This window comes from Pistacia vera, unplaced genomic scaffold (assembly GCF_008641045.1).
Source record: "Pistacia vera cultivar Batoury unplaced genomic scaffold, PisVer_v2 Contig79, whole genome shotgun sequence".
Lineage (NCBI taxonomy): Eukaryota > Viridiplantae > Streptophyta > Magnoliopsida > Sapindales > Anacardiaceae > Pistacia > Pistacia vera.
Window position 1 is genome coordinate 477,114 of NW_022196656.1, and position 10,688 is coordinate 487,801.

The window sequence follows — 10,688 nt, forward strand, 5'->3', positions numbered from 1 at the left end:
TCAGTCTATGTTTTCCTATTCTTCCTTCTTAACCTTCCGCACCCAACAAATTGAAAGTTAACAATTCCAAACTCATTAAGCAAAAGAATCCTACAATGATTTCATTAATTCTTGAATCTATCTCTAGCATCCAATACTATAATGGTGATTACCCAAGAAGCCTAACATGAATTATTTCTCAATCTCATCATGTTCATCACATAAAATATTTAAAACTCAGAGTAAACACACAATCAAAGCATAGTCATATGAACATAACATGATCAATAACTTAACCCATTAGAAATCCGAATTACAATCAAAACCCTAACCCAAATTGGGTTAGTTCATAGCTAAATTAACGCTGCAAATAAGAAAAACGATAATAGCCCAGTTCAACATAATGAAAAGTAAGAGAGAGGACAAGAAATCTCCCCAAATGATGAATCCCTTAGTTCAATATCTAATCTTCTCCCTTCTAATCGCTAAATCTCTCCAAGCTTAATAAAAAACAATGAAAAAGTGCCTTACTTCCTGGACGACCCTCGGCAAAAAGGTTAAGTGTTCCTTTTATACCTCACCCCAAATTTCTCAGAAAAACCCGCACAAAGTAAAATTGTGCGTTTTACAAAACTGGAATTTACAACTGTCGCCGTGGCGAAGAAGAAATATCACCGCAGCGAAGAAAGAAGCAGACTTGTTCGTGTCTGGCGTACTTCGCCGCGGTGAAGGACAAGTCTTCGCCGCGGCGAAGCTTCTCGAAAAGTTCTGAAATTATATAACTGCCACTTTGCTTGCATCTTCACTTGATTCTTCGATTCTCAGTGCTCTCCCTTTGGAACAAGCCTCATCGTGCTTTATTCTGCTTCAGAACTCACTTAACTTCTAAGATCTGCTAACTTCTGAGTCACAAATAACCAATTTTGTCCTTATTTGCTCAAAAATGCCTATTCTAAGCTGAAACATGAAATGTAAAGAATTAAGCAACAATTCAAGTCAAAATGCACCAGAAAGTACCTGAAATCCGAATAAAAAGTCTAATGAAAACTATATAATCCACGGATTATCAAATACCCCCAAACTAAAGATATGCTCGTCCCCGAGCATACAGTACAAAACCCAGACAACGAACGAAAACATAAAACACACACAACAAAACTGGAAAATGAACAAAACCAAAACGACTCAAATTCAACAAACAAACTACCTAGAAATTGCACAAGTCTCAAAAGTTGTTGAAAAATTATTAAAAGGAAATGTTTAACCCTCCAAGAAGTTATAAGCATTATCGACTATCTTCCTCAATTGGTCCACCAAGTAGGTGATCCCCACTTCAATCCAAATCCCAACTTACCGGATTATTTTATGCAAAAATGTAAAGTTTATCAAATGGTAGCAGACTCCATAAGCCTAAATATCGAACTACTCTCCACTAATGAGGACTAAACAAAGCTGAGAATCAAAAGGTCTTTAAAAGGTTGTAACGTTAGGCTCGGGTAGTGGGTTCCAAGAAAAGGATAGGAAAAACAAAGTAAGAGAACTCCATTTTCCTCATGCAAACACTCAAGTCAAAGCGAACTCCACTTCTTTTCAACCAACAATCAACATGTCCACTTATTTACCACCCTCAAACTCGTATCCTTCTTATTTTTGAAACCACAAATGTGCGGGTTTAAGGTGTACGTGGCATTGTTAAACCTGAGATCGCCAAGTACTGCTAAGCAGTTTTTAAGGCAGTTACTGGTTTCCAACCGATATACCCTTAAACCCGGCAAAGAATTTATTACAAATTTTTCTTTTTTTTTTTTTTTTTTTTTTTTTTTTTTTTTGTACAATCAATTGAATTGAGGTGAACTACCTCTTTTTACTTTTTTTTTTTCTGCCCTTCTCACAACCCCCAAACTATTCTTTTGGCTTATTCGTACAACTCTTTTTCCGTTCTTTGTGTTTTGCACTAAGGGGCCGAATTCTCCTAAAGGTACGACAAAGTGTTTAGAGTAACAGGATTGGACAATTTTCGGTTTACCAAGAAAAATAAAGCAATACTGATTCATATGGCTCAAACAGGTGACTAGGGACAATTTCATTCCTGGGTCGGCTAGAAAGGCTCAAACGTTCCAACAAGAATGCCTAAATCATCTCCTCAACCATGTCTAATCCTAGAATTTCGCCTCAAGCACTTCTCTACTAGGTTATAGAGTCCACCAACATTATCAAACTTCACCTAATCACATAAAATGAATCTAACCATTCTGAAATAAATGAACATTGTGGCTGAACCACTCAATAAACCTTAATAAAAATCCAGCCAATACACAAAAACTTAAAGCAATGCTTAACATTTCTCAACAATAAGATTTCAACAACTTAATTCTCATCATTGATTTGTACAATTCATCATCGGCAAAAACAAACAACTAAAGAAAAAACTAAATTTTTTTTTCCAGTTTAAGGTGTACGTGGCGTTGTTATACTAGAAGTTGCCAAGTACTGCTAGGCAGTTTTTAAGGCGGGCACTGGTTTCCAGCCAATATACCTTTAAACTAGGTTTTAACTAAAAATTTCCTACCCCCAAACTAAACATGACATTGTCCCCAATGTTCCATTTTGCATAAATTAGGAATAGATAAAAATAAAAACAACAAAGGTACGAGAACGCTCCCTGGTTAATCCATGAAGTGTCGCTCCACAATGAACACCCGGTCTCAGACTTTTCATCACCCACAATCTGTCAAAACAATTGAAACTGTGCTGTCCCTTATGTTAGCACAAATTCACAACTAACTTAAAAATATTACAACCTAATCTCGTCCTTTCAACAACTAGAAATTAAAAGCAACAACTAAACAACTAAACAAAATCCAAAACAAAAATAAAACTGAGTTTAATGTTTAGGATGAACACAAAAACAAATAAAAATAAATAAACATAAAAATAAACACAAACAGGTGCTCCGACTTATTCTTCTTCCTCGTCTTCCTCCTCTTCCTCGTCTTCCTCATCTTCCTCGGAGTCCATCCACTCATCTGAGTTCCAGTTGGCCCATTGGTATGCTGAAGTGTCAACATTGAGCTCCTTAAAGCTATTCTTCAGCATCTCATGCATCATCTGAGTCTGCTCCACCACCCAATCCTAACGTTTTTTTCATATATTTCATTAAACTCATCATCTGCTGTATCATCTCTTTTTGTGTACCTGTGGAGCTGGAGGATGTGGCAAGGCCTGTTCGCTGCCTTTTTGCCCCTGCTTTTGGTTGCGCAGCTTCCGGACGGTCAAGGTGCTTCCTGTAATACTCTGAATCTAGAACTGGGGCAACATGAATACTGTGCTCGTCATCCTGAACCTTGACTCCAACTCTAAGGCATAAGGCTGTGATGAGATGTGGGAAACCGTAACTTGTTCGCTCTGGTTTGGCCACTAGCTTAATGTTGTTCCAGATTATGTCTCCCACATCAGTGCTCTTCCCTGTGGCAATTGAGTAAAGCAGTACTGCCTTCTCGTGAGTAACTGTACTGTAGTGCGATTCCGACATCAATTTCGCACAGACAAAATATTGCCACAGTCTAGCCACCGGTGTCAACTGAGTTCCCTTCAAAGTCTTCTTCTGTTTCTTCAAAACTGCCCAATCTGCATTCGGTTTTGCAATGACAGGAGGGATGACACTATCCTCAAACTGTGATCTCTTAAACTACACATACTCATCCGTGAGAATTTCAGGCAGGTTATAGAACTCATTGATCTCCTTTCCCGTAAATGGCACATCCTCCCCTCTTACAAAAACAGTATCTTCCTGACAATCCGGGAGGTTGGCATAGAACTCTCTTACTAGCGGATCTATAGCCGGTTGTTCAGGAGCACGCATAAACATCTCCCAACGTCTCCCTCTACTCCAATCCAAGGTCTGACTTGCAATCAACCCGCGCTTCGGGATACTACCCTTATCCTTTCTTTGAATTGCCCTCTCATACCTTTTACGAGCTTCATCATTAACAAAACGGTTGTCAACATTCTTCCCTTTACTCTTACTCTTGCCCTTGTATGGTTGCTTAATTTTGAGAGCCATTGTTCACAAAAAAAATTCACTCAAAAATTTTACCCCAGCAATTCAAACTAAGTTGTTCCACACAACCAATTTAATCCTGCAAAAGCAACCAACACTTCCAAAAATTCGCGCTTTACCCCCAAACTACAAATTTTTCAAATCCACACAAACACTCCACAATTTCAGAAACCCACACTCCTCACAATTACTTAATGCACAAACTACTCTTCCTCTAACAAAATCAATGCTCACAATAACCCAAATTCCACAACTCAATCGCAACAAAAATTTTCAAATCTACAATTAAAAACTTGAAATTGTGCAATAAAAAGCTTTGGGTATGCGAGATCTTACCAATATGAAGCAGTATTTGCCACCAATTGAACCAGAAACATCCCGAATTGAAAAGCCCCAAATTTTGGAACCAAAAATTTTCGTGAAATTTTCGCGAAAATTGTTGTTGAAATGGGTTGTTTTGGTGTTTAGGAAGGTTATGGAGTAAGAAATTTGGTTGGAAAAGCAATAGGGAAGTAAAAGATTGAATTTTGAAAAATTTTCTCTCAAATGAAAATGAAAAGTTGCGTGAAAAATTTTCTCTCAAATGAAAGAGTGGGTATTTATGAAAAGGACCGTTCTTCGCCGCGACGACGTTCTTCGTGCATGAACCCTAAAAAAATACCCCGGATTCGCCGTGGCGAAGAAATATTCTTTGCTGGGTGAAAAACTCCGGAGGATACACGGCTTACTTCTCCTCGGCGAAGAAATTTTCTTCGTTGCGGCGAAATGCCTTAGCCAATTTTCGAAAAAAAAAAAAAATTTCTTCTTCGCCGTGGCGACGGAAATTACTTCGCCGCAGCGAAAACTTCCAAGAGCTAACCCAATTTTCAGGTTTCTTCGCCGCGGCGAAAAATACTTCTTCGCCCCGGCGAAGTCTGGAACATTTTCATACCGAATTCTTCTTCACAATGCTTCACCGCGGCGAAGAAAAATTCTTCACCCTGGCGAAGTCTGGAGCATTTTAATTCCTTTCTTTGGCTGAAGACTTCACCTGAAACACCCAAAAATACAAACATTAAAAATCATACAAACTCATAATGAATTCAACAAATTCGAAAAAAACAAATTGAAAAACAAACAATTGAAAACACTTGGGTTGCCTCCCAAGAAGCGCTAGTTTTTAGTCGATAGCTCGACTCTCTCAATCCTTCAAATTGGGATGTCAAGCCGGATATGGATGGATTTGCAACTTATCACCCCATCAATGTATGGCTTCAATCTCTGTCCATTGACTGTGAAAGTCCCTTTTCATCATGTGTAACTTTCACCGCTCCGGATGCGTGAATCCTTGTAATAGTGAATGGTTCGGACGATATAGACTTAAGTTTTCTGGGGAATAGCCGAAGTCTAGAATTGAACAACAACACCTTCTGTCCTACTTCAAATTCCTTTCTCCGGATGTACTTGTCATGCCACCTTTTTGTCTTCTCTTTATAGATCTGGGCATTTTCATATGCTTCGAGACGAAACTCATCGAGTTCGTTCAAAGTCAGCATCCTTTCTTCTCCAGCAGCTTTCAAGTCCATGTTTAGCTGCTTAACTACCCAGTACGCTTTATGCTCGAGTTCAACCGATAAGTGACATGCTTTCCCATATACCATCCTGAATGGAGACATACCAATCGGAGTCTTAAGGCAGTTCGATAAGCCCATAATGCATCATCCAGCTTCCGTGACCAATCTTTCCTAGATGCATTAACTGTCTTTTCCAAAATCCCCTTGAGTTCTCTATTCGACAGTTCCACTTGCCCGCTCGTTTGTGGATGGTATGGTGTTGCAACTCTATGTGTCACTCCATATTTACTCAATAGTGCATCCATTTGCTATTGCAAAAATGAGATCCTCCATCACTAATGATTGCCCGTGGTACCCCAAACCTTGAGAAAATATTCTTTCTCACAAATTTAATCACTACCCTAGCATCATTAGTCGGCAATGCAACTGCCTCAACCCACTTTGACACATAATCCACCGCAACTAAGATAAATGTGTTTCCAAAAGAACTTGGGAAAGGACCCATGAAATCAATCCCCCACACATCAAAAAGCTCAACTACCAAGATGTTATTCAACGGCATCTCATCTCTTTTTGAAATATTACCCATCCGTTGACATTGGTCACACTCTTGAATCATCCGGAAGGAATCCTTAAAGAGGGTTGGCCAATAAAAACCCGATTGTAAAACCTTCGCTGCTGTCCTAGCTCCTCCAAAATGGCCACCTACTTCCTTCTCGTGACAATGCCTTAGAATGCTTTCCATCTCCTCCTCCGGGACACATCTCAGTATCATTTGATCTGTACAGTGTCTGTATAGAAATAGTTCTTCCCAAAAGTAGTACTTCAAATCTGAGAAGAATTTTCTCTTTTGTTGGTACGTCATACCACTTAGGAGCACTCTTGAGGACAAATAGTTTGCAAAATCTGCATACCATGGTGCTTCTTCCACTCTAATCAACTTCTCATCCGGAGATGTTTCTCTAATTAGCATTTCCTCCTCATTTCCCTTGATTAGTCTCTCAATTCTCGACAAATGATCAGCCACCACATTTTTCGACCCTTTCTTGTCTCGAATTTCCAACTCAAACTCCTGAAATAGTCAAATCCATTTTATCAACCGAGGTTTTGCTTCTTGCTTTGCCAATAGGTGCCTGATTGCTAAATGGTCCATGTAGACGATCACCTTTGCACCTAACAAATAAGAACGGAACTTGTCAAAAGCAAAAACTACAACAAACATTTCTTTTTCAGTGGTGGTGTAATTCAATTGTGCATCAACGAGTGTTTTGCTAGCATACTGAATTACATGCAACACTTTGTTTTTCCTCTGTCCTAAAACTACCCCTAAAGCAAAATCACTAGCATCACACATCAATTCGAAAGGTAATCCCCAATAGGGAACTGCAATAATAGGTGCAGATACTAATAATTTTTTCAGAGTTAGAAAGGCATGCATGCAATCATCAGTAAAATCAAAAACAACATCTTTATTTAACAGATTGCATCGGGGTTTAGAAATCTTAGAAAAATCCTTGATGAAGCGTCTGTAAAATCCCGCATGCCCCAAGAAACTTCGGACTGCCTTGACATTTGATGGTGGTGGCAGCTTCTCAATCACTTCCGTCTTTGCTCGATTAACCTTTATCCCATCCTTGGAGATCCTATCCTCGAGCACTATCCCCTCTTAGACCATGAAGTGACATTTCTCCCAATTTAGCACCAAGTTTGTCTCCTTACATCGCTGCAAAATAGAAGAAAGATTAGTTAGACAGCTATCAAATGATGAACCAAAAACTAAGAAGTCATCCATGAAGACTTCTATAAACCATTCCACCATGTCTCCAAAGATTGACATCATGCATCTTTGAAATGTTGCTGGTGCATTGCACAACCCGAAAGGCATCTTTCGGTAAGCAAAGGTGCTGTAGGGGCAAGTGAAGGCCGTTTTCTCTTGATCCTCAGGAGCTATGGAAATCTGGTTATATCCTGAATACCCATCCAGGAAACAATAATAGGCATGTCCGGCCAAGCTCTCCAACATTTGATCAATGAAAGGTAATGGAAAATGATCCTTCCTTGTCGCCTCATTCAATTTACGGTAATCAATGCATACTCTCCAACCCGTCACTATCCTCATTGGTATCAACTCGTTACTTTCATTCCTTACCACCGTGATACCTCCCTTCTTCGGAACCACTTGTACCGGGCTCACCCATGGGCTATCGGAAATAGGATAAATAATCCCCACATCTAAAAGTTTCACCACCTCCTTTCTAACCACTTCCTTCATCGAAGGATTCAGTCTCTGATGTGGTTGCACCCTAGGCTTAAAATCATCCTCCATGAGTATCTTATGCATGCAAAATGATGGCGAGATACCTCTAATGTCTGAAATTGTCCATCTAATTGCTAGTCTGTGTTCCCTTAAAACCCTAATCAACCACTCTTCCTCCAATTTACTCAAACCTGAACTAATGATCACCAGGAAGGTTTCTCAGTCTCCAAAGTAAACATATTTGAGGTGCGAAGGTAAAGGTTTCAATTCAAGCTTTGGAGGTTCTTCATTTTTTCCCTTCTCCTTCTCCTTATCAAAGTCAAACTCCTCAAATTCTATATCTTGACTCTCATCAATCGGTTGAAGTGCTTCTAACATTCTAGCACAATCATTACTCGCCGACTCTTCTACCTCTACTGTTTTTGATTTGGATATACAAGCTTCTAGAGGTAATTGTGGGGTGTTTTCTTCCATGGATTCCTCAACCAATTTGTCCACCACATCGACACTAAAACATGAATCCGTTCAGCCGGAAACTTCATTGCCTCAAATAAATTGAAAGTTACTGTTTCATCTTGAACCCTTAATAGTAACTTTCCTTCCTGTACATCAATTAATGCTCTCCCCGTGGCCAAGAATGGTCGGCCCAAAATCAGAGGAATTTCCTTATACTCTTCCATGTCCAACACCACAAAATCTGCTGGAAAAATTATCTTTCCCACCTTCATTAACACATCCTCTACTATCCCCCTCGGGTGTTTTATTGACCTATCCGCTAGTTGCAATGACATGGTCGTTGGCTTCACTTCACCAATGCCCAATCTCCTGAAAATAGAAAAGGGCATCAAATTAATGCTAGCTCCTAGATCACACAAAACACGATCAAATGTAATATCTCCTATAATACAAGGAATAGTAATACTCCCTAGATCTTTGAGCTTTGGAGGTAGCTTCTTCTGGAGGATGGCACTACGCTCCTCCGTGAGTATCACCAGTTCCTCATCGTCTAACTTCCTTTTGTTTGATAAGATTTCCTTCAGGAACTTCGCATAACTCGGCATCTGCTGCAATGCATCTGCAAAAGGAATGTTAATATGCAATTTTTTTAAAATTTCAATAAACTTTGAAAATTGCTTATCCTGATTCTTTTTCTTCAATCTCTGAGGAAAAGGCATGGGTGGGGTGTGATGTGCCAACTCTGGTGGTATCTCTGGAAATGGAAATTTCTCCTTCTTCTTTTGCCTTTCATCCTTTTTCTTTTTCTCTTCCTCCAAACCACTTGGTTTCTCTTCAGCAACTATCTCTTCATCAACTTCTTCATTAGAAGCTTCATTTCCGGTTTGCTCAACCTCCTTGATAGCTTGCTCTACCTCTTCCAAAACTGTCCCAGTTCTCAACATTATGGCATTTGCTTGCTCACGTGGGTTAGTTACTATATTGCTTGGTAAGGAACCCTGCGGTCTCTCATTAAGCTTCTCGGCTAATTGGCCCATCTGTACCTTAAGATTCCGAATGGACGCCCCTTGATTTCTAAAATTTGTCCTCGTCTCATTCATGAATCCCGTTGTCTCCTACATAAATTTTCCAAACATATCTTCCAACTTTGTCACTCTTTGATCTCCCGGTTGATTAGTCACCCCTGGTTGGTTATTTGGAACTATCCTCTGGTTCCATTGGTTATTTTGCTGGTTCTGATTTCCCCAAGCCAGATTTGGATGATTTCTCCACCCCGAGTTGTATGTGTTAGAGTATGGATTGTTTAGTTGTCTCTGATTTCCTGCCAAGTAATTCACTTGCTCCGTTGATGAAGATGACGAAGCAAATGTGTTCCCAACTTGACACTCGCTGCTCACATGGTTTCCTGCACAAAAATCACACGTTAGTTAAGGTGCTTGAATAGAGTTTACCTGCATAGTTCCCAACTATTTTTGAAGTGCAGTGAGTTGGGCTGAGATGGCTGTGAAGGCACCAACTTCATGAAGACCCGAAGATTTCCTTGTTGTTGCTCTCTCATTTGGTCTTTGATAGTTGTTGCTTGCCAAAACCTCAAGCAACTCATAGGCCTCTTCTAGTGTCTTATTCTGCAAAGCCCCTCCTGAAGCTGCATCCACCATGGTTTGCACATTACCCATCAATCCATTGTAGAAAGTTTGGACTTGAAGCCAAACTGGCAACCCATGGTGTGGACATTTCCTCATCAACTCCTTGTATCTCTCCCAAGCCTCGTACAATGACTCGAAATCAACTTGTAGAAATGATGTGATATCATTTATCAATTTTGCTGATTTAGCTGGAGGAAAGAACTTGGTAAGGAATTTCTATGCTAGATCATTCCAAGTTGTTATTGTTCCCAGTGGTAATGCCATTAACCACCCCTTGGCTTTATCTCCCAATGAGAATGTGAATAACCGCAGCCTAATAGCGTCATCCGAAACTCCGTTCGACTTGAAGGTGTCACAAATTTCCAAGAAATTTTCAATGTGCTTATTCGGATCTTCCTTCAAATCACCATTAAATCTAACCAACTGCTGGATCATTTGGATGATTGATGGCTTGATCTCGAAGTTGTTTGCTTGCACAGTAGGTCCAGTAATACTCGACCCACTACCATTCACTGTGGGAACTAAAAATTCCCTCAGTGTCCTGTTTTCTGGTTCAGCCATTTCAACAACTATTTCTTCTTCTTCTACAACTAAATCCTCTCTTTCTCTTCTCTCTCTGTTACGTCGTCTAACGGTTCTCTCAATTCAAGATCAACAGGAACCACTGGTTGACGTCTCGTTCTTCGCATAAACTGCAAAAACAGTATTGAAGGAAAGTGAGATCACAAACCCACTGA

At 39.8% G+C, this 10,688-nt stretch overlaps 1 non-coding gene across 1 annotated transcript; it reads left to right on the top strand.

Annotated features, from left to right (window-relative positions):
• Positions 1-10,021: 10,021 nt before the first annotated feature.
• Positions 10,022-10,128, top strand: LOC116116945. The gene has a single exon (XR_004125904.1). It is a non-coding gene; the product is annotated as a small nucleolar RNA R71 (small nucleolar RNA).
• Positions 10,129-10,688: the final 560 nt, after the last annotated feature.